The following is a 22,084-nucleotide window of genomic DNA, read 5'->3' on the forward strand; positions in this document are numbered from 1 at the left end:
TCATGGTATTTTTAAACATTTTTGAATAAGTTGCTTACATATAAAACTTCGATTTCACATAAAAATCTGAATTTCCAGCTTCTTTTTAAAAGTTTAGAGGATTTGGCATAATTCAGCCCTCATTCCAATTAGGATCAGTTATTTTGGGAGCAATAGCTACCCTTGAAATGTAGACTCATGTTCTCCATCTCACTTTAGCCCCTACCCAGTGAACTGAACTCAGAGCCTTTGCATGCATTTTCTTTTCCATTTCTCAACTCCTTCACTTTATGGGGGAAAAAAAAACCCACAACTGAGACCCAGAGAGACCTCAAGATTTTCCTGGGCTTACACTTGGTGATACAAACAGAACCAGAACTTGAACATGGGTCTCTCTGCTCCACTTCATGGTGCTACCCTTCTATCTTATTTACATCCATAGCTAACTGCTTACTGCGATTAACTGCTTCAAAATAGCGTCCGAGCAAAGATGGCAGAAGGACAGAACATCAAACTCCAAGCAAAGGGTAGTCATGGATCGAGTCTTAACATTTGGATTTTGAACAGATTTGAGTATTTTGACTTTTTTTTTTTCTCACCCAATACCTCTTTTCTGTGGCACATTAAAGCAGGTGGATATGAAGGTCACGGGCAAATGTTTTTCTGGTCATTGTACATCTTTGTCCCATGAGAGGATGTGTAATTCCTCCTCACAATGACTTCTAGTTAACTTGATAAGGAGAGTCCACTTGAAATATTATGTCAGTGTCACCGACGATTTTGTAACAGAGATGCAGTAGATTTTCATTTTATATTTGGGCCTGGTGGGAGCGAGTTAATAAGCATTATTGCACACTCATAATTGTGAACTTCTTTCCAATAAAACATCCTGTCGGTTCTTATGGAGTCGACACGTTTCTAAGTGATGAGATGGAGCCCTCCTTCACACCAGCCAGGACCAGTAGCAGAATTCCAAAGGATAAGCTTTCCCTCTTATTTCAATATATAGGTATATTGTTATTAGTTTTACTTGTTCCCCAGGAAGCTGATTAGCAGAAAATAGTTCCTCTATATTTTTAATGAATGAGTGGCTCATCCCAACAAAAGCATGAAAACTTCAGATTAGATAGAGCTTTTTTTATAACCCTTTTCTTCTCCCCAAAGATGTCCGGGATCTCAATTAGATAGAGCTTTTTTTATAACCCTTTTCTTCTCCCCAGAGATGTCCGGGATCTCACAGTGAGGTGCTTTGTGAGCTTCAAGCCAAGGTTGATTTGAGAGCATGTGCAGACTGTGACAGGCTTTCAAGGAAGCCACTTTCCACACGTGCTCCTCTGGTTCCCTCATTGGTGTTCGGGAAGAGGAGGCTGGTTCCTCCCGGTGAGCTGGTTGCTATGACAGATTAGACTTCTATGCAAGAAAATCAATCCTGCACAGCTGATGTACTGCTTTAAACCTAAAGACCACTTGAGACCTGAAATTGTAAGGTAAGCAGTGTTCAGCCACAATTCTTGAACTTTGAAACTGTGAATGTAATTTGAGGACGTTCCTTAAAACTCTTTGCTGTTTAATGTGAAACTTTAATGTGCTGCCTCTCCCGCTGCCTTTAAGAATAACAGCTCACTGTCAAATATGCACATATAGCTCTGATTTAAAAAGACACACATACACACACACAAAACCCCACTGCTTAAAAAAAATTCTCCCATAATGAAATAGTCACATAGATATGTTATACTTTTAAACTTGTGTGGAAGTGTCCAGGATGGGCTAGGTTTTCTCTCTGCTCTCAGTCAATGTAATCAGTGTCCTTTAAAATGGGATCAGATTATCCTTGCTACTTGAAAATGGGTCTGTGTGCAGGAATAATCCTGTAGAGAGAAAACCCCAGTGGAACTGCAACCAAATGTCAGTCCAGGTCTGTGGTTCTTTATCCCAAGTGTCGCTTGGTGCTTGCTTAAGCATGAGAGAGGATTAGTGAAAACCCTGCTGTTACAGTGGTCTTGGCACTGCTCTGCAAGATGTGGAAACTCTGCTGGGATCAGGTGTTGCTGTGTGCAGGCCTGCTCCTGTGACTGTGGCCAATGAAGCTGGGAAGCTGGAAGTTATTACAGTGCACACCAAGAGCCAGAGGCGTGCCAGACGTAAGATGATGAAGAACACGCTCAACAGTATGTATGTATGGCAGTTACTTGTCTAATGCTGTTAACAAAAATCCAATCTTTCTGTAGAAATTTATAAGCGCTTTTAATGTTTTCATTCAAGTTCGAACTCTGAAATACTGGATGCTTTTAGGTATCCAAATGCTCTATTTCTAAGAGGGCATCACTGTAAAATCTCTCTCTGTTGTAGGGAAAATAAGATGTTGAATCTTCTCTCTGTGCTCGGCAGACTGCAAAGGAGAAGACCTACACTATACTCACGCTGCTTCTTTTGTCTTAAATCTTTGCCCACATGTTTCTACTCTCCTACTTTGCCTTTGGCACTTACCAGGGGACTGAGTTAACTGTGCGTATCTTCAACTTCTCCTGAGATTTCCAAACCTCTTTTTGTGCCTTTTTCACAGACAGCGCCAAAGTGCATCCACACAGATCAAGTGGATTCTTGCTCATTATTATCTTTCTCACCATCGATCGTGGTCTACATTGATATACTGGCCTCCAGTGCACATTCTTATGATACAGGTTCCCTTCAGTTTACAGGCTGAGAAAGTGAACCCCAGAGGGGCTAGGGCACCCCACCTAAAGTCTGAAGTGACAGCCTTGGTGGGACCTGGCCTGGATGCCATCTCCCCTCTCCCAGGCTTTCTCCCTTCCAGGACTAAGCTGCGTCACCTGGCCCCAGTTATTTCCATGAGCCTACCCTTTGAATCACATTACTGATTAGCTGCACACGGTTTAAGTGAGATACTTATTCACTGTAAGGATTAGAATGTCTAAGCTACTTTTGGCCTGGAGGGAAGAAAATTTCCCCACCAGGCATGCAATAAAGAATGTGGGGGTCTGGAAAAGAGAGTAGCTATCTGAGGATTTTTCTCCTTCTCTCCCCATGTTTCCTGCTAGTCTCGACACAGACTTTTAAAACAGCTCAAGCAGAAAGGTGAGGTTCCTAAGGAAATGAGGCTGGGGCTATTTGCTTTGTGCAGCTAGGATACAAGCTAGGCTCACAAGGACAAGCAGTGGGCTTGGATTAGCATTCCAGTGTGTCATTGCCTTGTAGAAAGAGTTATTTTTAACCTGATAACATTTCTGCACATCTGCAATCCAAATACCCTCTATGTGAGAATAAATATTTAGGCAGTGTGTTAGCTTCATTAACCAGACACTACATCACAGCCATTCTTAGGAATTCCTTTTCTTGTTCTAATAAAACTAAAAGCAGAAGAAAAAACAAAAACAAAACAGTTGGGGGGAGGAACAAAGGTGAAATATATTGCCTATGTCAGTTCAGGAAAAACTGCCTAAAAAGGGACTAGAAAAATTTTTCAAGATTTCTCTCTTTCTTTATCCAGGGATGACATCTCCTCTATTGAAAGATTCACTGAAGTTCTTGTGTTTGTTTTTTTTTATCTCTGACAGTCTTGAGTCTTTTCCTCATAGCTGCACTCAGACTCTGATTTCTCAGCATGGGAATGCTTGGGGTGAGTTCCCAAAAGATACACAAAAGCACTAGAATTATAAGCACTAGAAATAAGAATTCTCTGTCACTGTTAACAAACAAACCCTGATGAAATCACCACCATTACAGAACTCACATTTAAAGAATGTCTCATTTGTCTCTAGAGGTAATAGTTTCCTTTATTTTTGTTATTTTTACTTTTCTTTTTTTTTGCAGTATGCAGGCCTCTCACTGTTGTGGCCTCTCCCACTGCGGAGCACAAGCTCCGGACACACAGGCTCAGCGGCCATGGCTCACGGGCCCAGCCGCTCCACAGCATGTGGGATCTTTCCAGACCGGGGCACGAACCCGTGTCCCCTGCATCAGCAGGTGGACTCTCAAACACTGCGCCACCAGGGAAGCCCTTACTTTTCATTTTTATTGAATGAATGGAAGGCTGAAGGAATAGTTGAAATTAACTTCTACAATTTCATATCCTATGTGAAGCACGTTCCTTCAATCATTCTACAAGTTTTCACTGAAATTACCAGGCATGCAAGTCTAGGTGAACAAAAACCCTGAGAGATGCGGTTAGACCATTTTATTTTTTAAAAACTCTAGGAAGGTGAGGACTATGACTTAGAAGTTAGTAATCCTGACTGTTTCCTTTCACAGAGAAGATGGAAAATAATTTAGATGTTTTATCTTATGTAATTCAGTATATTAGGCAAAATAATAGAAAGTGTAACCTATCACCTATGTACCTGGTAGCAGCACTACAGGGCTCAGGAGGAGATGGCTGGCAATTTACAGGAGCTTTTGGTGACTCCAATATACCCTCCCTCTCAGACAGCAATAAATACAGACCGGGAGGTAAGAGCAGAACCAAGCAGCAACCATGGCCCTTGAAACCACACTGGTTTTTAAAATCATAGTAATAACAGTAAGGTGGGTCAAGGGAAAAATAGCATCGGAATACCGACAGGGTAGGAGAATATTAAATGTATGTCATATTCTTGAAGTGATTCTGTAGAGATGCCAGAGGCTGGAGAAGTTGAGCAATTTCCTTAAGAATTGGTCAGTGTAAAATACTTGGAATAAAGGGCCTGGACAACATCCTAGCCAAGTCTGTCAGCACTTATTTTAAGTAGGAAGTTACTCCCCATTGCTGTCTTTAGACAGCTTCAAAAGGAACTTATACATATTGCTTAATTTTCACAAACTAGCAAGATTTAAAAATGGATTATTAAAGGAGTGGTTTGTGGAACAACCAAAGGAGAAGCTAGTGGATCCCTAGAATCCATCATAGATTCACTCAAAAGAAAATCACCTTGATAGTCACATTTTTTTCTCTATTGTATTATTAGCCTGGTAGACAGATTAACATGTAATTTAGCCAAAGGTAATCTGGTCTAAAGCAAATTGGTCAACACAATAAATTAGTTGAAAATGAACATCTTCTATCATTATATGTTCAATTATGGGTGATAAAACATAGGACAGCTTTATAGAGCTATAAGTATCTATAAAAATTATTTTACAATTTTCAAAACTTTTTATCATTATATATAATGAGTTCATCTTCAAACAATTATTCTGTCTTTATTGTGAAAAGTTTGAATGATTAAGGAATTGCTCAAGGAACAAGCTAAGGATCAAACAAAAGGAGCTAATCATTTGAAGCTAATAGAGTAATTGAACAATTGACTACCACTGTGATTTATGTATTATTTTAGACTTTTTAGCCAACACATGTTCATTATGGGAAAATTATAAATACAAACCAGAAAAGAATTTGTTTACCATAATGACATTCAAATAGGACCAACCAATGATTGCACATTATTGTATGATAGCCTTCCACATGTGTTTCCTATGACTACATATGATATTTTGCCTACCATATGGTATTTGAAAACTAGTATATTAAAAAAAATAATCTATCAGTTGTTGGACATTTGCATTCTTTTAATTAACTGCTGAACAGTTAGATTGTTTCAATCATTCTACATTATAAGTAAGGCTTGAAAGGAATAACCAGTTGGAAATAAACTAGAAATTTAAAAACTCAAACTATTGAGAAAAGGCAAAATAGAAACAAAAGTATATAAGATACAAAATGGGTCACAAATCTGTCCAGAGTACACAAAAAATGACCAACTTTGAAAAAACACCGATTGGCATTATTCCATTTTAACTAGATCATTGTTTGGACAAAATTGTCTTCTTGACCAAATTGCTTTTTGTCAAATTGCTTTTAGCTAAATTAAATCAGGCCAAATTAGCGGGAAACATTGTTCAAGGAAATGCAATCGACAAAATACTACCACATGAACTCCAGTGGGGCACTGTGTAATTCCTTCATGATATTATTGGAGACAAGATTAAGAAATATGAGCTGAGCTAATGCAATTAGGAAGATTAATAACTGGTTGAATGAACATACTTAGAGGTACTTCTTAGCAACCGGGGGTGCGTGGGGTGGCGTCTGGTATTGGCTTATAACAGAACTCTGTTCTTGGTCTTATCCTAATATTCTTTTCAGTGTCTTCAATAAATGTATGTTTAACAAATTTCTTAATATAATGCCAAGAAGATTAATATATTATTGTGTTGATATCATCAAAATCCAAACAGATCTTAACACGTTGGAATAATGATCTGAATCTACCTAGACCTATATACAATGATAAATATAAGATTATTTACTTGGTTTATAAGTGTAAATGTACAAGTACTGGTTGGAAGAACTTACACTTGTGTATGATTTCAGCTGATAGTAAATTCCATACAGTGTAGACAAAGAAGGCAATGTGGTCTTTGGTGACACTGTTAGAAGCATAGGGGAGGAGTATGAATGGGACCTGCTGTATGCAGAGCCCTGTGCTAACTATAGTGCAAGCCCCACCCCTGTGATTTTCATTGCTTGTGAGTACACACGCCAACCTTGAACTACCTTTGAACGCTGCAGCCCAAATTATTGGTAAATTCAGATGATGACTTCAAGACTTCCTACTCCAAAAGACCTTTTCATTTCAATGTCACTGAGGCATTTGTGGGTGAATATGGAGAGGAGGGTAATAGTTAGCCCAACAGGGCAGGAGAAATCTTTGAGTCCTACAAGATTAAGAATAATGATTAGATTTTATCAACAAAGTGTGGTTGGATAGTCAGGGCCCTGTAGGACAGGGTCATGTAAGAAAATACTCTTCATATCATGTCAGTTAGTGACCAGGGGAAAGATTCCAGATGCAGTGGAACAAGGCAGTGAAAGTCTAGAAGGACCATCTGAGTTCCAGGAGATGGTATGAAACACACCAGCTAAACCCAGGCATGAAAGGCTCGAGAATGCGTGAGTATGCTCTGAAATGATTGAAAGACTCAGGAGAGAATGGAAACCATTGATGAGCTGACCTCTTCTCCCTATCCCACTGCTAGGACTGTGTTTATCTACATGGTAGAGGTATCTGCATTCCTTTTGATTTGTTTCTACAAGGGTTGCTTTCCTGTGTCTGTGCTCCTTTTCACCCATCTGCATCTGCTGATTATTGGCTTGGGGTTGAGTCTTTAGTCCAGATCTGCAAGTGATTCTCAGCAGGCTGTGATTTCCATTGCTCTTAATCCAGTGTCACTGGAAAGAAGTCAGTACATAGTGTGATTTAGAGCACAGACTAAGATTTAGAGCCAGGCCCTGCCACATGCCAGCTTTGGGAAAGGCACTTAAGTTTTATCAGTCTGTTTCCTCATGGGTAAATAGAGATCAGAATAGTATTAACCTGGTAGGGCTGTCAGGAGAATTAAATAAAATCACGTGTGGTAAGCCACTTAGCATGGCGACTGGAACATTCAATAAAATTTTTAATTGCTATTGTTGTTGCTTTTAATTAGCCTCTATGCCAGTCCTATATATCCCCTGAGGCTGAACAAATACTGATGTAAAGTAATACAGTGGCCTTCAGGGCTAGAAGCAATTATGAGGACTAGGCAATAGTCACTGTAATAAAAGGTAAGACCCAGGAAGCTTCAACACAATAAGGTATTCAGAAGGAAGATGAATGACTAGCAATGGACATACCTTCCACTCACCTCCTCACCCACAGTCCCAGGAAGTGTTCTCTTCAGTCTCCATCTAGAACTTACCACCATGAGCACAGAGCTAGGCTCCCTGACATAAGGGAACCCACTCCTATTCTTGGGAGGTTCTGCCACTACCTTACAAGCAGAAATTCTTTTTTTCCTGAGACTTTAACAAAATAGTCTACTAAGTCCTCATGTACCTTACAATACAGGTTGAACAATGATCAACTCATAGCCAGATTTGCCTTATCTATACTCTCGCACAACGCCTACCCCCAGATATTTTTGTGACACGAGTCCAAGACATCATCATTTCATTATAAATATTTCAATTCAGGTTCAAAGACCCAGGCTTGGTTTTAGCCCTTTTTCTCCCCACCCAGGTGCCATTTCTGATGGATATTTGAAATAATTAAGTCAAAATTGTTTCAGTGCAACAATTATTCAGCACCCACCTAAAAAGGATAATTTTGTAATAGATCACATGAAAAACATTTTTACCAATGAAGAGGTATCAGGCTCTTTTCACATTTTTACATCTGAAATCAGGATGAATTTTACCATTGATGGCAAGTAATAGTTCAATTGACAGTGTTATTTTTCTTTCTTCATACATAACCTAATGATCCATCTCAGAAGATGATATCTTAGAAATGAAGAAATGCAATACTTGAGAAAATAAATGGACATACACTTAATCTACACACAAATAACACCTAAAACTATGTGCTTCACTGCCTTTTTACACACTTTCCAACACATGTCCATATGAACAAGAAAATGATAATGAATTCAAAGTAAATTGATATGTAAGTTCTGAAAGAGAAAAACAGATATTTCTGAACACCTTAGGATACAACCTGGAAAGTCTGGAAAAGAGATAAAAACCACATAAGGATTTTATTCCAAAAGGCACAGAAGCATACCTAATATGGAAAATGAGGCCTGAAATTCTCAGGATGAAGTTGTCTCTCCTTCAATAACGTTTCCATAGTCAAAACCCTCCTTTCTTTATCATCAGTGCCATCTTCACTCATTGCTTTAGCTTTCAGAAGTTTTGTAAATGGAGGTAACAGAAATGACATGGCGTGGTGAATGTGACAAGAAAGGAAAGGAGGGTCGCGTGGTGGCCCCAAGGGGTTGGGAAAACATATACTTTTGTCAGATGCAGAAGAGCTGGTACGTTTATGCGACTGCACTGTTTCTGTATCAGCTAATTTGACAGGCAAAGGCATCTTTTGGACATTTTTAGAGCTGCATGGTAAACAATATTTTCAAAAGTCTGGTGTGATAAGGGATCATGGGATCTAGGATGAGCTGTGTGACTGGGCAATCGGCTAAGGAATCTCTGAACCTCAGTCTCCACATTTTAAAAGAACAGCAGACTAAAGAAGACTCCTTACATAGCAGACTCCTGACATAAGACTGTGACCTTCAGGAGGCCAGGGATTTTTGACTCTTTTGTTCACTGTCACAGCAGGGTCTGACACACACTAGGTGCTCAACAGATGCTGAGTGACGAGTGAATGGATGGATGAGTTTTAGTTCCCAAACTCTGGGACAAATGCAGGGGAAGAGAGAATTTACTTCTAGTAACCGCGACTGGTCCAAGAATGTTCACTAAACACTGTGTAAATTGAACAAATAATGTTTCCCATATACATGATTTACCACTTGTCAAATATATGTAGGTTCTTTTGTGGTTAATAAGAATTTAAAACTGTGTAATTAATGTTATGTAGCACTGAGTGAAATTCTTCAACAATATGAGCAAACACTATACAGTACTTAGTTTGACAGCTACCCTAAGCATTTTAAATTTATTAGCTGATTTACTCTTCACAGCACACTATGATGTAGAAACTTTAATTATCCCTAGTTTGCACACGCAGACACTGAGGTAGAGAGGTGCAGAGATGGAACTGACATTCAAATGCAAGCAACCTGGATACAAAGTCCCTGCTGTTAACCACAGTGTTCAATTAGTATTGCCAAGAAGTCTTCTTTCTAGCTCATGCAGTAACTCCTAGACTGAAATGATGTCTAAGATCCCGTCCAGCCCATAAATGCTGTGATTCTGTATAGTAAGTCCTGATCCATATATCTGTAACATTTAAATAGCAGCACAAAGTGCATTCAGAGAATCATTGGCCATTTCTCCTGAGACCCATGGAGGTAGTGGTATAAATTCTCCTCCACTTAGAGATTAAGAAGCTGTGGCATGACCTTCCCAGAAATTCTGCCAGGAGTCCTGGGGTCAAAGGAATGTGCAGACCTTACTAAAAGGCTGAGTCTCATTTTAGCAGCAGCTTCTCTTCCTTCAGGGGCAAGTGAGGTTATTTTACACCTCGGTTTATTCCAGGTCCCTGTGGTCTGGGACAGAGTATACTGACACATTTAGCCCAATGGCTTGCACTGAACCAGCCAAGTGACATTGACTTATGACCTTCCCCTTTGGGACCCTCATTAAGCATAAGCTTTGACACCCAGGAGAACCCTAGAGAGAGTCAAAGCTTGGAATTCATTTCCTTTTTAGCTTAACGATTCCCTCTTCTCTCATTTTGGATCAGATCTTTCTCAATGGATGCCTCTGAAAGCCAGCCAGCCTCCTGTTGGTTAAACATTACTGAATCTCATTATTGGGAGAAAAATGGGAAAGCCAAAATAATAAAGAAGTACTTTCTCCTGTAAGAGAAAAAAATATCCTAGGTAGTAATTACTCCATATTCTGAAATGATCCTACTAGGCATTGTCTTCCCATCAAAATTAAACAGTACAAAGGAACTGGCAGGAGAGGGGAGCTGGTGGAAAAAGTATTGTTTCCACTTAGCTGCTGGTCAAAAGAAATAATTTGAATGTTCTTATTACTTACTTATTTACTTAGAGGTACAAAACTAACCATTAATTCTTGACCATAACAAGATTAGGTATCTGTAGATTGTTTTCTTATTTTTTGTCCTCAACTTGATAGCCTTCTCTATGCTTTGTGGCATTAGATTAAGAGTTCTTAATGTTTTTTCTTTCTTTTGTGGGGATGGGGTTGGGGAAATGGGATCACATATTCTTTGAGAATCTGAAAAAAGCCACAGGGATGCTTCCTTGAAGATTTTCATAAATTGCATAAGATGTCAGAGGGTTCAGGTATTCTCCTATTCCAACTTCCACTCTACAAGGAGTAGTAGGTAAAACATGATTAAGAATTACCTTGAATGAGAAGCAGGGATTCGCCTTTAAGGAACCTGAGTTGTGTTACTGGGTGCTTCACTTATTGGCGCCTGACCTTGAAATGGTGGCCCAGTAACAGGGACTCCACCTCCAATGGCCTCCTTTTTTCTCATCATTGTGACATTTACAGATTGTTTATAAACACTTTCACCCACACTGTCTCACTGTAACCTTTTTTTTTTTTTTTTTTTTTTTGCCGTATGCGGGCCTCTCACTGCAGTGGCCTCCCCGGCTGCGGAGCACAGGCTCTGGATGCGCAGGCCCAGCAGCCATGGCTCACGGGCCCAGCCGCTCTGCGGCAGACGGAGGCACGAACCCGCGTCCCCTGCATCGGCAGGCGGACTCTCAACCACTGTGCCACCAGGGAAGCCCCTCACTGTATCCTTTTGGTCAAGAGGGGTAAGGTTTTTAAATGTGGTCACTGAAATTCAAAGCAGGCAGCTGACTTCCTCCAGGTGAGAAAGAGCATTGTTAAGTCCATAGCATGCAGCAAGCTGTGAATGCCTTGAAGGGACTTTTCACCAAATTCAAAGTCAAGGTAGCTCCACACTTTTTCAGAGAAAAAAACATCAAAGGAAATAAACTATTTATGTGGAACCCCTGCTGTTGATTTGTTCTTTCTCACTATGACACCAAAGACTTAACAGCTGTAAAAACAAATTGAATGTGTCTGCTACTAAATCCTTATTTAATGTGGTGTTATGAGTGATGATGGGCCACAAAGCAAGAATATGTAGAATGAAGAAAGCCTGCATGGGAAGTTTCACATGGCGAAAAAGCTACCAAGTAGAATGGAAATGTGATGTTGAAAAATTAGTGCCTCTTCAGCACCCCTACATTTTCCCTCTCAGGTCCTGAGTCCTGATTGGAAAAGACTTGTGATCACTGGGCCAAAGAAATGTCTGTGTTTCATCTCTGGAGGGACGAGGACAGAATAGAAACTAGTACCCACTGGTGTTTGTACAACCTCATTCCCGTTCCTCCCTTCCTGTGGAGACTGCACTTGGACACTTCATTTCCTGTTACAGGCTGCCAAGCTCTCTTCAGAGAGGTGAGGTCAGACTTTATCACTGCTCGCTGGAGGAGGAACACGTGCTGTAGCATCAGGTTTAGGCCAGTGAAACAGAAGCTGGTCTCCTCATTCAAGGGAGTTTGGAACCATGGGCCTTTCATTTCCCTGTTAGAGAAGCTTTAAACTAGATTAAATCTGACAGAGCCCACCTGCCTTCCTCCTTCCTGCTCTCCATCCTCCCTCTTCCTTCTCTCTCTCTTTCTGAAAATTACAGGCAGGGAAATATATTTGTGTATTGTTAAGGATCTGTTGCACTTCTTGTCTATACTGTGACAGGCTACAAGTTTTTGAAGACCAGGACACAGAATTTCATCACTTTGTGATATACAAGTTTCATTTTATGGATTCAGGAAATGGGTGTTCAGTGGGTTAAGAGATGGCCACAGAGTTAGTTTGGAGGCTAGAAGTGATTCCTAGTGATGCTTTCTCTCTCAAATCACCAAATTGCCTCCCTAGATATTACTATTGGAAAGAGTGGCTGAGCTGAAGGCAGATATGGGAGTGTGGAAATAATGAAGACCACCCTAATGAGAATACATGGAGGTGATTTATTCAGAGTTTACTATAACAAGGGAATCAGACACCATCACATGCATTTCACAGACTCAAAGGCAGGCAGAGGAGTGGGAATGCTTTATAGTGGAAAAAGGAATGATGGAAAAAGGTGTGACCTTTCTGGACACTGCTAGCATGTAGAAGCAGGAGGAGGGCCAGCTAGAAGTGGGGCATCCTATGTGATTGGTTAGGAGAGCATTTTTGGGCTAAATAACTCCTGAGTTGGAAGCAGGGATTAAAAATAGGGAAGTTGCTAGTCGCTGGCCAAGTCCTGACTCTAATGGGCTGGCTGCTCAGAGGCTGGCCGCAGAGCTCAGTTGTTACATATGGTCCAGCCGTTGTAGGCTTATATGTTCAGTCTCTCAGGAGGGATTACTAAGGAATGAAGTCCTTTTCCCATCTTCCAGAGGAGACGTATCAATGATATCTTTGCGTCTTCCTTCTCCTTTACCCTCTGTGCTCCATCTATCACAAGTTCTCTCCCTGAGAAATCTCTCTGACATTCACTCTTTTCTTCCCACTAAGTTTTTGTCAAGAACGCCATCTCCTCCCTCAGGAATTGCCAAAACTCTGACCTAGCCAGACTCCTTCCTCCATTCTCCTGACCCTTAAGTCCATCCAGCAAATTGGCCACTCTTAGGCTAACTACCTCCACACAAGCTGCCTTTGTGACACTCGGCTCAAAGCAAATGAAACAACACCTAATATGGTTCCATCTTAACCAGTGAAGATCAAATTTGTAAAGTCTTCAGCCCAACTTTCAAATCCCTTCATGATCTGGCCCACATTGCCAACCCGGCTTTATTTCCCCCACCCCTTACTACCACCTTCCCAGCTCTCCAATGCTATGGGTGGTAAACCACTCCAAGAAAGGCCCTGGAATAGGCACCGAATGGGCTATGAATTTGGTCCTCAGTTAAGCCATGTGTATGGCTTTATGTTGTATGGCCACAGACTGTTCCCTCACACCAGATATAACCACATAGAAATATGTCATAAGGTCAACCCCAATTCACCTTTTAGATTTTTTTTAAGTATTTTATAATTTAGAAAGCATTTTTCATATTCATCACTTCAAATGATTCTCCTAACAAACCTGGGAGAAAGTTTGATGCAATATTTTATAGATGAGAAAATACACGCTTCATAAATTATGTGATTTACCCCAAAGTCATACAGATAGTAGATGGGAAGAATAAATAAATAAACAATATTTTCAGTCTCTGTTCTTAGAACCATGCTCTGGATATCCATCCACCTGACCATTTATTGTACATAGTTTTTCGGAATGCTGTAGAAATCTTGGGCAATATATAAAAGGGTAAAAATGACAGAAAAACTCACCTATAAACACTCTCCTATAGATAACCAATGTTAACATTTTGTATATTTCTTTGAAGTTCTTTCTCTACTATTCCAAAATAATTGATCCCAAACTGTATATAATTTGTATTGCTCTTTGTTAATTAAATAATGACAAAGATATCTCCCCATGTTTTAATAATTCATAAGATTCATATGAATATCTGATGTATAATATTTCATTTTTTACACATATAAAATGTAATAAACTATACCCAAGCAACCAAACATTTAGCTTGCTTACAACCTTTCTACTTTTTTTAAGTGTTGCTATCAATTTTTTGTCCATAAGGTATCTTGATCATTTACTGAGCATAGTTCTAAGATTTCTATCATTGAAAACAATATTGTGTGATATTAGAATATTATTTTCTAGAAATATAGTTTTAATTCAAACTACTATCAGCAGTTAATGTGAATAAACACCTCACCTCACTCTCACCAACAATGAATTTGATGTTCTCCAAACCTTGAGAAGTTTATGGAGAAAACAGTGTCTCATTTTAACTTGTATCATTATTGTTTACTGCTATTGAGACCAAATTTTTTTTTTTCATATTTTCATCAGCTTTTTATATTTCCTCTCTGGGAAAACCTTATGTCTCCTTACCCGTGTGGGTAATGGGGTTGTGGCTGTTTTCAAATTAATGGGTATGAGCTTTAAACATTAATTTTAACCCTTTGTGATCTCTTCTGAGGCAACTCTAAAGAAGGCATAGAGCGCACTGTACCCTCTGCTTCCGCAGATTTCAGTTTGTTGTTTCCTCAGAAAGCAGCTAAAGGCCCAGGGGCCACATCTGGTAAAGAGAGGGAGGTTTTTCTCAATAGAACTGGATTGGAAAGTCCCCAAGAACAGGCATTCCACCCTCTTATGTCCTCAGTGGAGACTAACCTAATCCTGGGCCACACAGAGGTACATAACAAACACTTGACTTCTCAGCCTAAGATAAAGAGGGGAACAAGACCGTAAAGTGCAACATACTCGATTTGCTGGGGGCCACAGAGCAAATCATGGGTATCCTGTCCCCCTGACCAGCCACATACTGACTGGACTTCTAAGCTCCTATGATCAAGTCTCTTAAGGAAAAGAGTATTAATACTTCCAAACAGTATTTTGCCTGAATTTCTGGTAGTCTTTCAATTACAAAATTTTCAAAACAAAGCAAATTTTAACATCATTTTATACCTGCAACAGTGTGTCTATGTATAATCAAATTAACACAAGTGTGATAACTCTAAACTATTTAGAATCTCTGGTAAACAGTTTTAGGGTTGAATAAGAAATAAACTATTTTAATGGTGATATATTGGTGAGCCTGTATTAGAATATAATCAGATGTTTTTCTTTCTGGTAGGTCATATTCCCATTCCCTCCCCATATCCTCCTCCTCTGCCCACCCCTGCAATACACACATACATATACTCCCTAGTAGAGTTCCTACCCACCCCCAAATTTTCAGAATTAACAAGATTCAGTATGTGTCAAGAGTATGCCTTACCTTCTTACTTCCTCTTCCCTTTACTGGCCTTTCAAACCAGGCTTTTCAGATTGATCACCTGGGAGGGTAACCTTTATCAGCGTCTGCTTCCAAAAGAGAACTAGAAATCGGGGGGCAAATCCTCTTTATCTCTTTCCTTGTGACCCCCACATTGCCGTTTGGTGTCCAATTTAGGTCTCTCCAAATCACCAGGCTTAGACCCCATCACACTTACTGGCATTTTCGCCATGCTGTCTGGATTCAAGAACAGTTGATTCTGTTTTTATTAGTTAATGTCACTATGAGCTCCTACTCTTTGAGTACCTTTCTGCCAGAAGTCCAGAGTTGTCAGATAAAAGACATCCAGTTTAATTTGACTTTCAGAAAAACAACAAAAAAATGTTTAGTCTATGTCCCAAATGTTGCATGGGACATACTTATAAAAAGTTAGCTGTTGTTCATCTGAAATTCAGTTTTAACTGGGTGTATTTTTATTTGCTAGATTTGGCAATCCTACCAAGGAAGCAACACCATAAAGGAATAAACAGCACAAATCAAAGAGGTATTTAGTGTACCCGCCAGACACGGCAGCAAGAACCACCAAACGTTACCATCAAAGAAAACAACTGCACACCAGAAAGCGGGTAGACCTGGTCGGGACAAGCAAGTGAAGACAGAAATCCAGGCAAACTGTAAGACTCAGGATCTTTCCCACTGACATGGAATTATTAAAACTAGAGATATTTTTTAAAAATTGAATAAAATTTAATAGTTAGAGCAGTTTTAACTGTTAGAAATATCTTTTTAAACCAATAGAAACTACGAGAAGTAGCACAGATAAATAGTGCTATTTTAAAAAACTAACTCTTGCCTAATGTTATTGACATAAAGAAACATACGAATTTAGTAAAGACAAACTGCTCCAGCACAAATCAGCTGCAGCCTCGCTGAGAAGGGCTCCATGGGGGACACAGCATCATTGGCTCTGCCACGCCTACATACCTAGCCTCTACTCCCCTCCCTCAAGGGTCATCTGAGGACCTCTCAACTTTTTAAAAGCTCTATTCAAACAGAGCATTGGCGTCTCTGGAATTTAATGAAGACTTTTATCCAAGAACAGAATGTGAAACTATATCAGGTATGCCTTAAACCCGTGAGTAATCAAGATTTAGATATTTTATTTGTGTTATAGACATAGTTTCCCAACTTTGAGTACATGGGAAGTTTGAATTTTATGAGCAATGGTATAGTTGAGGGGGAAGAGGGAAGGCTAAGTCTGGATTAGCTAGCCCAGAATGTCATTTTGCTAGAAAAAACTGCTGCCACTGATACCTGAAAGATAAATTTTTAAAACTGATTTTTTCCCCAAACTGTGGGCCTACTGATTTCATTTAGCTTTTCCAAGTAAAAGAAGACTTTTGATCTGCCCTACAATTGCATTTCAACAAGGATATTTTTGCTTTTGCATCTCTGCTGGTGAAGGGATTATTGTAGTGAATAATAAAAAGTATGTTGAGAAAAAGATTCTCCAGGCTAAGAGTCAGAAACTATCCCTAAATTAATGTGACTTAATTTTTCAATAATTTGGATTTCTTATCTGCCAGAAGAGGAAAATACTACTCTACCTCCCACAGAATTTAAGAATTATAGACACAAAAATCACTTTGAAAAATTAAAAGCACTGCATAAACATAATAAGCATATTTGTACACCTGTTTATAGCAGCATGATTCACAATAGCCAAAAGGTAGAAACATCTCAAATGTCCACCAACTGATGAATGGATAGACAAAATGTGATATATACATACAATTAAATATTATTCAGCCTTAAAAAGGAATAAAATTCTGATACATGCTACAATATGGACGAAACTTGAAGACACTCTGCTAAGCACAGTCACAAAAGAACAAACATTGTATGATTTCACTTATATAAGGTACCTAGAATAGTCAAGTCCATAGAGACAGAAACAAAACTGTGGTTACCAGGGGCTGGGGGAGGATGGAATGGGGAATTATTGTTTAGTGGGTACAGAGTTTCAGTTTAGGATGATGAAAATGTTCCGGATGGTGGTGATGGTTGCATAACAATGTGAATATACTTAATGGCACTGAACTGTACACTTAAAAATGGTTAAGATGTTACATTTCACATTTTATATATTTTACCACAATAAATAATATATACTACTGTGTATACTATAAAATAAAAATATAATTTATAGAATAAAATAATAATTAGAAATGATAGTAGATAGATTTACTGGTGTAAGTAGTATTAGTAATGAAAATAGCAATAATTTAGGTAGGTTGGAGAAAGCTTTCAGATTGATTGGATTCATGTAAAAGGGTGGGCTCAGCCACCTAGATCAAAATATTACGGTATATTTGTGTGCATAAAGTGAGGAGGCAAAGTGACCTTTAGACAATTACACCTAAAAATTTCAAAGCAAATTAAGGACTCTAGAGGAAATTTATATATGCTATAAGAATCCTATGTTATAAGAATAAGTTAAAAAACAATTTAATTTCCCCCAGAACTTACCGCCAAGCAGTTTAGGAAAAAGCTTTGAACATCTGCATATTTTCTACATGTTGAACTTTAAATCTGCAGTTTCAGAGCCTCTGCTGTGTTTTGATACCTTCCTGTGCAATATGCTAACACTTATTACTTACCTGTTTCTCTTTCCTGATAATACTGTGAGGTCTGCGAGGACAGGGATCATGTGACTTCTTCAACACTTGAATATATAGTACCTAGCACACGGCCTGGCACTTAGTAGGTGCTCGATATGTTATTTGTTGAATGAATGAATAGATGCATGGGGGTGATGGAATCATATGTGAAGCATATTTTAGAGCTAAATAGGCTTTGTGATATCATCACTCCAGTGGGTGAACATGTCAATATATTTACACCAACATCCTGACTAGAGGGCTGCAGGGTTCAGGTTCTCCAGGGAAAGTTCTTAGGACAGAGGATCAGTAGAGGGTTTGTCTGGGCACACCTTCCCCTCTCAGGTAAGCCCCAGGGAGTCTCTGGTCTGAATGAACCAGGTCTTAAAGACCTGGGCATGATCTGCTCATTGAAACCCCCTTGGGAATATAGGTTTCCATAAGAATCTAAATTATTCTGAAATCCAAGAGAGATCCCAACTTCCACCCCTGCTTTAAATTCTCAGGCCTATTAAGTCACTCTAGCCCATATCCCCTACTAAAGGGGATACTCAGGTCTAGATGACTAATGTGGTATGGGAGCACAAACCCAGACCCAGTTAACCAGACCTGACTGTTTGAAAGAAGCTCATAATCTGATATTTTATAGAAATTTTTCAGCTTTTTAAAATTTTTAAAATATTTTCGTGAGCTAAGCAGAACAAATCTGTAAGGTGGCCACAAGTTTACCTGAATATATTGAAAAGCTTGCCAGACTTCCAGATATTTTTTAGATTGGTCTTCCCTTTTGTCCTTCCATTCCTTTCCCAACATTCTTTTTTCTTCCATTCCCCCTCTCCCCTTCCTCCCTCCAATCTCTCTCTCCCCTCCCTTCTCTTTCTTTCTTCATTCCTCCCTTCCATAATATTTATTGAGCAGCTACTATTTCCAGGGACTATTTTTAGCACTGAATATAGACCAGGGAAAAAGCAGACTATATAAAATCAGAATTTAGATTCTGGTGGGGCAGGAGGGGAGACAGGCAGTAAATAAATAATTAGAATACATAGTGATAATTGGAGAAAATGATAAATGGAGAAAAATAAAGCAGGAAAGTGGGAAGGAGTGGGGGAAGGTGTTGCAAATTTAAACAGAGCTGGGGGAGAATGGTAAGTGCAAAGGCAGGACGGGAGTGTGACCGGCATGGACTAAGAGCAGATGGCATCAGTAACTTGCTTAAATTCTTCTGCACTAAAACCTTCTGTTTCTAGTAAGTTGCCCATTTTCAAGCATTATCACTGCAAGTCTCTCAGGGAACCCAGCAGCAGCATTTCCCTCAGGACTTGAAACCTCAGCTATGCACGGCAGCAGTCCCAGGAACCAATTCCTGATCTTCCTTCTGGCTGTTTCTATACTATGCTCCTACGGAAATTTACCAACAATTTACGTTTGTTAATTCATTTGTGAAATATCTACTATGTGCCAATCACTATACATAATGCTGGGGAATCAAAGATGAAAAATCACAGCTGATGCTGTTCACAGGGCTTGCATTCTATTTATCTAAGAAGCAAAGATAAATAGATGAAATAAAGGGTCTCCCTCTCTCTATCTCTCTCCATATATATGGACACACACACACACACACACACACACACACACATACAAATAAAGAGGATCGCATCTACCTGGGAAGATCAGGCCTGGAATGGGCTGGGAGGGGAGAAATAATAATGTCTTAATTTGAGAGCATAGCAGTGATTAAGAAAGTCTCTGTTTATTAGAGACTTGTATGTCATTAAATACTGACTGCAATATATTAGCTTCCTGGGTTGACGTATCAATTCTTGCCAATAAACGTATTTCTCCTCTCAAGGAACTATCCATTGCTGCAGGTCTGATTTCAGCTGCATAATACTTAGGCAGAATTTTAGCTCATGCAATTCAAAAGAAAAGTTTGTTAAGGTTTATTAGTGTTATTTATACCCATTTACTATAACATTTAAATTTGAGTTAAGCTCTCACTAATAATTACATTCTGAATTTGGAAAGATATTAGGTATTAGGTGTGCTTGTCCTGTTAAAGTTAATTATAAGAAAGAAGAATTCCTATTATTAACTTGTATTTCTAAAGCATTCCGAATTGTAAAATGCCATACTGTTATTTTGTGCACCTATTTCTCAGCATTCGTCCAGGGAGCTAGAGACAGGACAAGCAGTCCCTCTCACAAAGAGAGAAATGAGCCCCTCCATGAGGTGTCTTGTCAAGGGCCACAGGACCTGACATTGGAGAGGCAAAATAAGAAGCCACAAAGTCTGATTCCCGGGTATTATTCTTTTGATTAAAGACTCCTTCAGTTCAATCAGCTACAGAAGATTTAGAGGTATGCAAAAATCAGGCAGAAGTATTTCCAAAACTTTCCATATCTGACTCAAGGTAAAATCACAAATCAACCTAACAGCTTTTGCACCACGGGCAGGACACTTCTCAGATATTTACCTGTTTTAATTTTCAGCAAATTATATTTCAACCCTCCTTCTTTATGTTACTCAGGTTTTCTGAGATATAATTCACATACGATAAACTTTATCCTTTTAAGGTGTACAATTCAGTGGTTGTAGTACACTGCCAACAACACTGTTAAGTCATCACCACTAATTCCAGACCATTTTCATCACTCCAAAAAGAAACCTATACCCGTTAGCAGGTATTCTCCATTCGCCCCCTTCCCCAACTCCTGGCAACCACTAATCTACTTTTTGTGTCCATGGAATTGCCTAGTCTGGACATTTAATATAAATGGAATCATATGATATACAACCTTTGTGTCCAGTTTCTTTCACATAGCATACTGTTTTCAAGTTTCATCTGTGTAGTAGTACATATCAGTACTTCATTCCATTGCTATAGCTGAATAATAATTCCACTGTATGGATATATATCATTTTAATCAATTTCATCAGCTAAAGAGCATTTAAATTGCTTCCACTTTTTGACCATTATGAACATTCATGCACACATTTTTGCATGGACATATGTTTTCTTTTCTCTTGTTTATATAACTCAGGGATGGAATTGCTGGGTCATTTGACAATTCTGCCAGACTGTTTTTCTAAAGTGGCTGCACCATTTTACTGTCCCATCAACTATGTATGAGGGTTCCAATTTCTCCACATCCTGGTCAACACTTCCTATTGCCTTTTTCATTACAGCAATTTTAGTGTATTTGAAGTAGTATCTCATTGTGGCTTTGATTTGCATTTCCCTAATGACTAATGAGATTATGCATCTTTTCATGTATATGTTGGTCATTTGTATATCTTCTTTGGAGAATGTCTATTCAAATCCTTTGCCCATTTTTAAATTGGCTTACTTACCCTGTTACTGCTGAGTTTTAAAGTTCTTTGTATATTCTGAATGCTAATCCCTTATCAGATACATAATTTGCAAATATTTTCCTCAGTTTTGTGGTTTATCTTTTCCCTTTCTTGATAGTGTCCTTTGACCACAAATTTTTTTAATCTTGATGAAGTCCATTTTACCTGTTTTTTGTTTTGGTGCTTGCACTTTTGGTGTTACATCCAAAAATCCATTGCTGAATCCAAGATCCAAAGATTTCTTCCTATGCTTTTTTGTGGAGAGTTTTACAATTTTACATTTAGGTGTCTGATCTATTTTGACACCAATTTTTGTATATGGTATAAAATAGGTGGCCAACTTCATTCTTTTGCACGTATGTATCCAGTTGTTCCAGCACCATTTATTGAAAAAAATATTCTTTCCCGGGCTTCCCTGGTGGCGCAGTGGTTGAGAGACTGCCTGCCAATGCAGGGGACACGGGTTCGTGTCCCGGTCTGGGAAGATCCCACATGCATGGCATGGCAGCAGTCCCAGGAACCAATTCCTGATCTTCCTTCTGGAAGGAACGGCTGGGCCCGTGAGCCATGGTGGCTGAGCCTGCGCGTCCAGAGCCTGTGCTCCACAGCGGAAGAGGCCACAACAGTGAGAGGCCCACATACCCCCCCCCAAAAAAAAAATTCTTTCCCTACTGAATAGTCTTAGCACCCCTGTCAAAACCAGT

General features: G+C 39.2%; 1 protein-coding gene across 1 annotated transcript in view; it reads right to left on the reverse strand.

The window, feature by feature from the left end:
- The window catches only part of RFC3 (replication factor C subunit 3), a 245,617-nt gene that overhangs the window by 127,708 nt on the left and 95,825 nt on the right, over positions 1-22,084 (reverse strand). The window lies entirely within an intron of this gene.

The sequence above is a fragment of the Pseudorca crassidens genome, chromosome 18, assembly GCF_039906515.1.
Source record: "Pseudorca crassidens isolate mPseCra1 chromosome 18, mPseCra1.hap1, whole genome shotgun sequence".
Taxonomy (NCBI): domain Eukaryota; kingdom Metazoa; phylum Chordata; class Mammalia; order Artiodactyla; family Delphinidae; genus Pseudorca; species Pseudorca crassidens.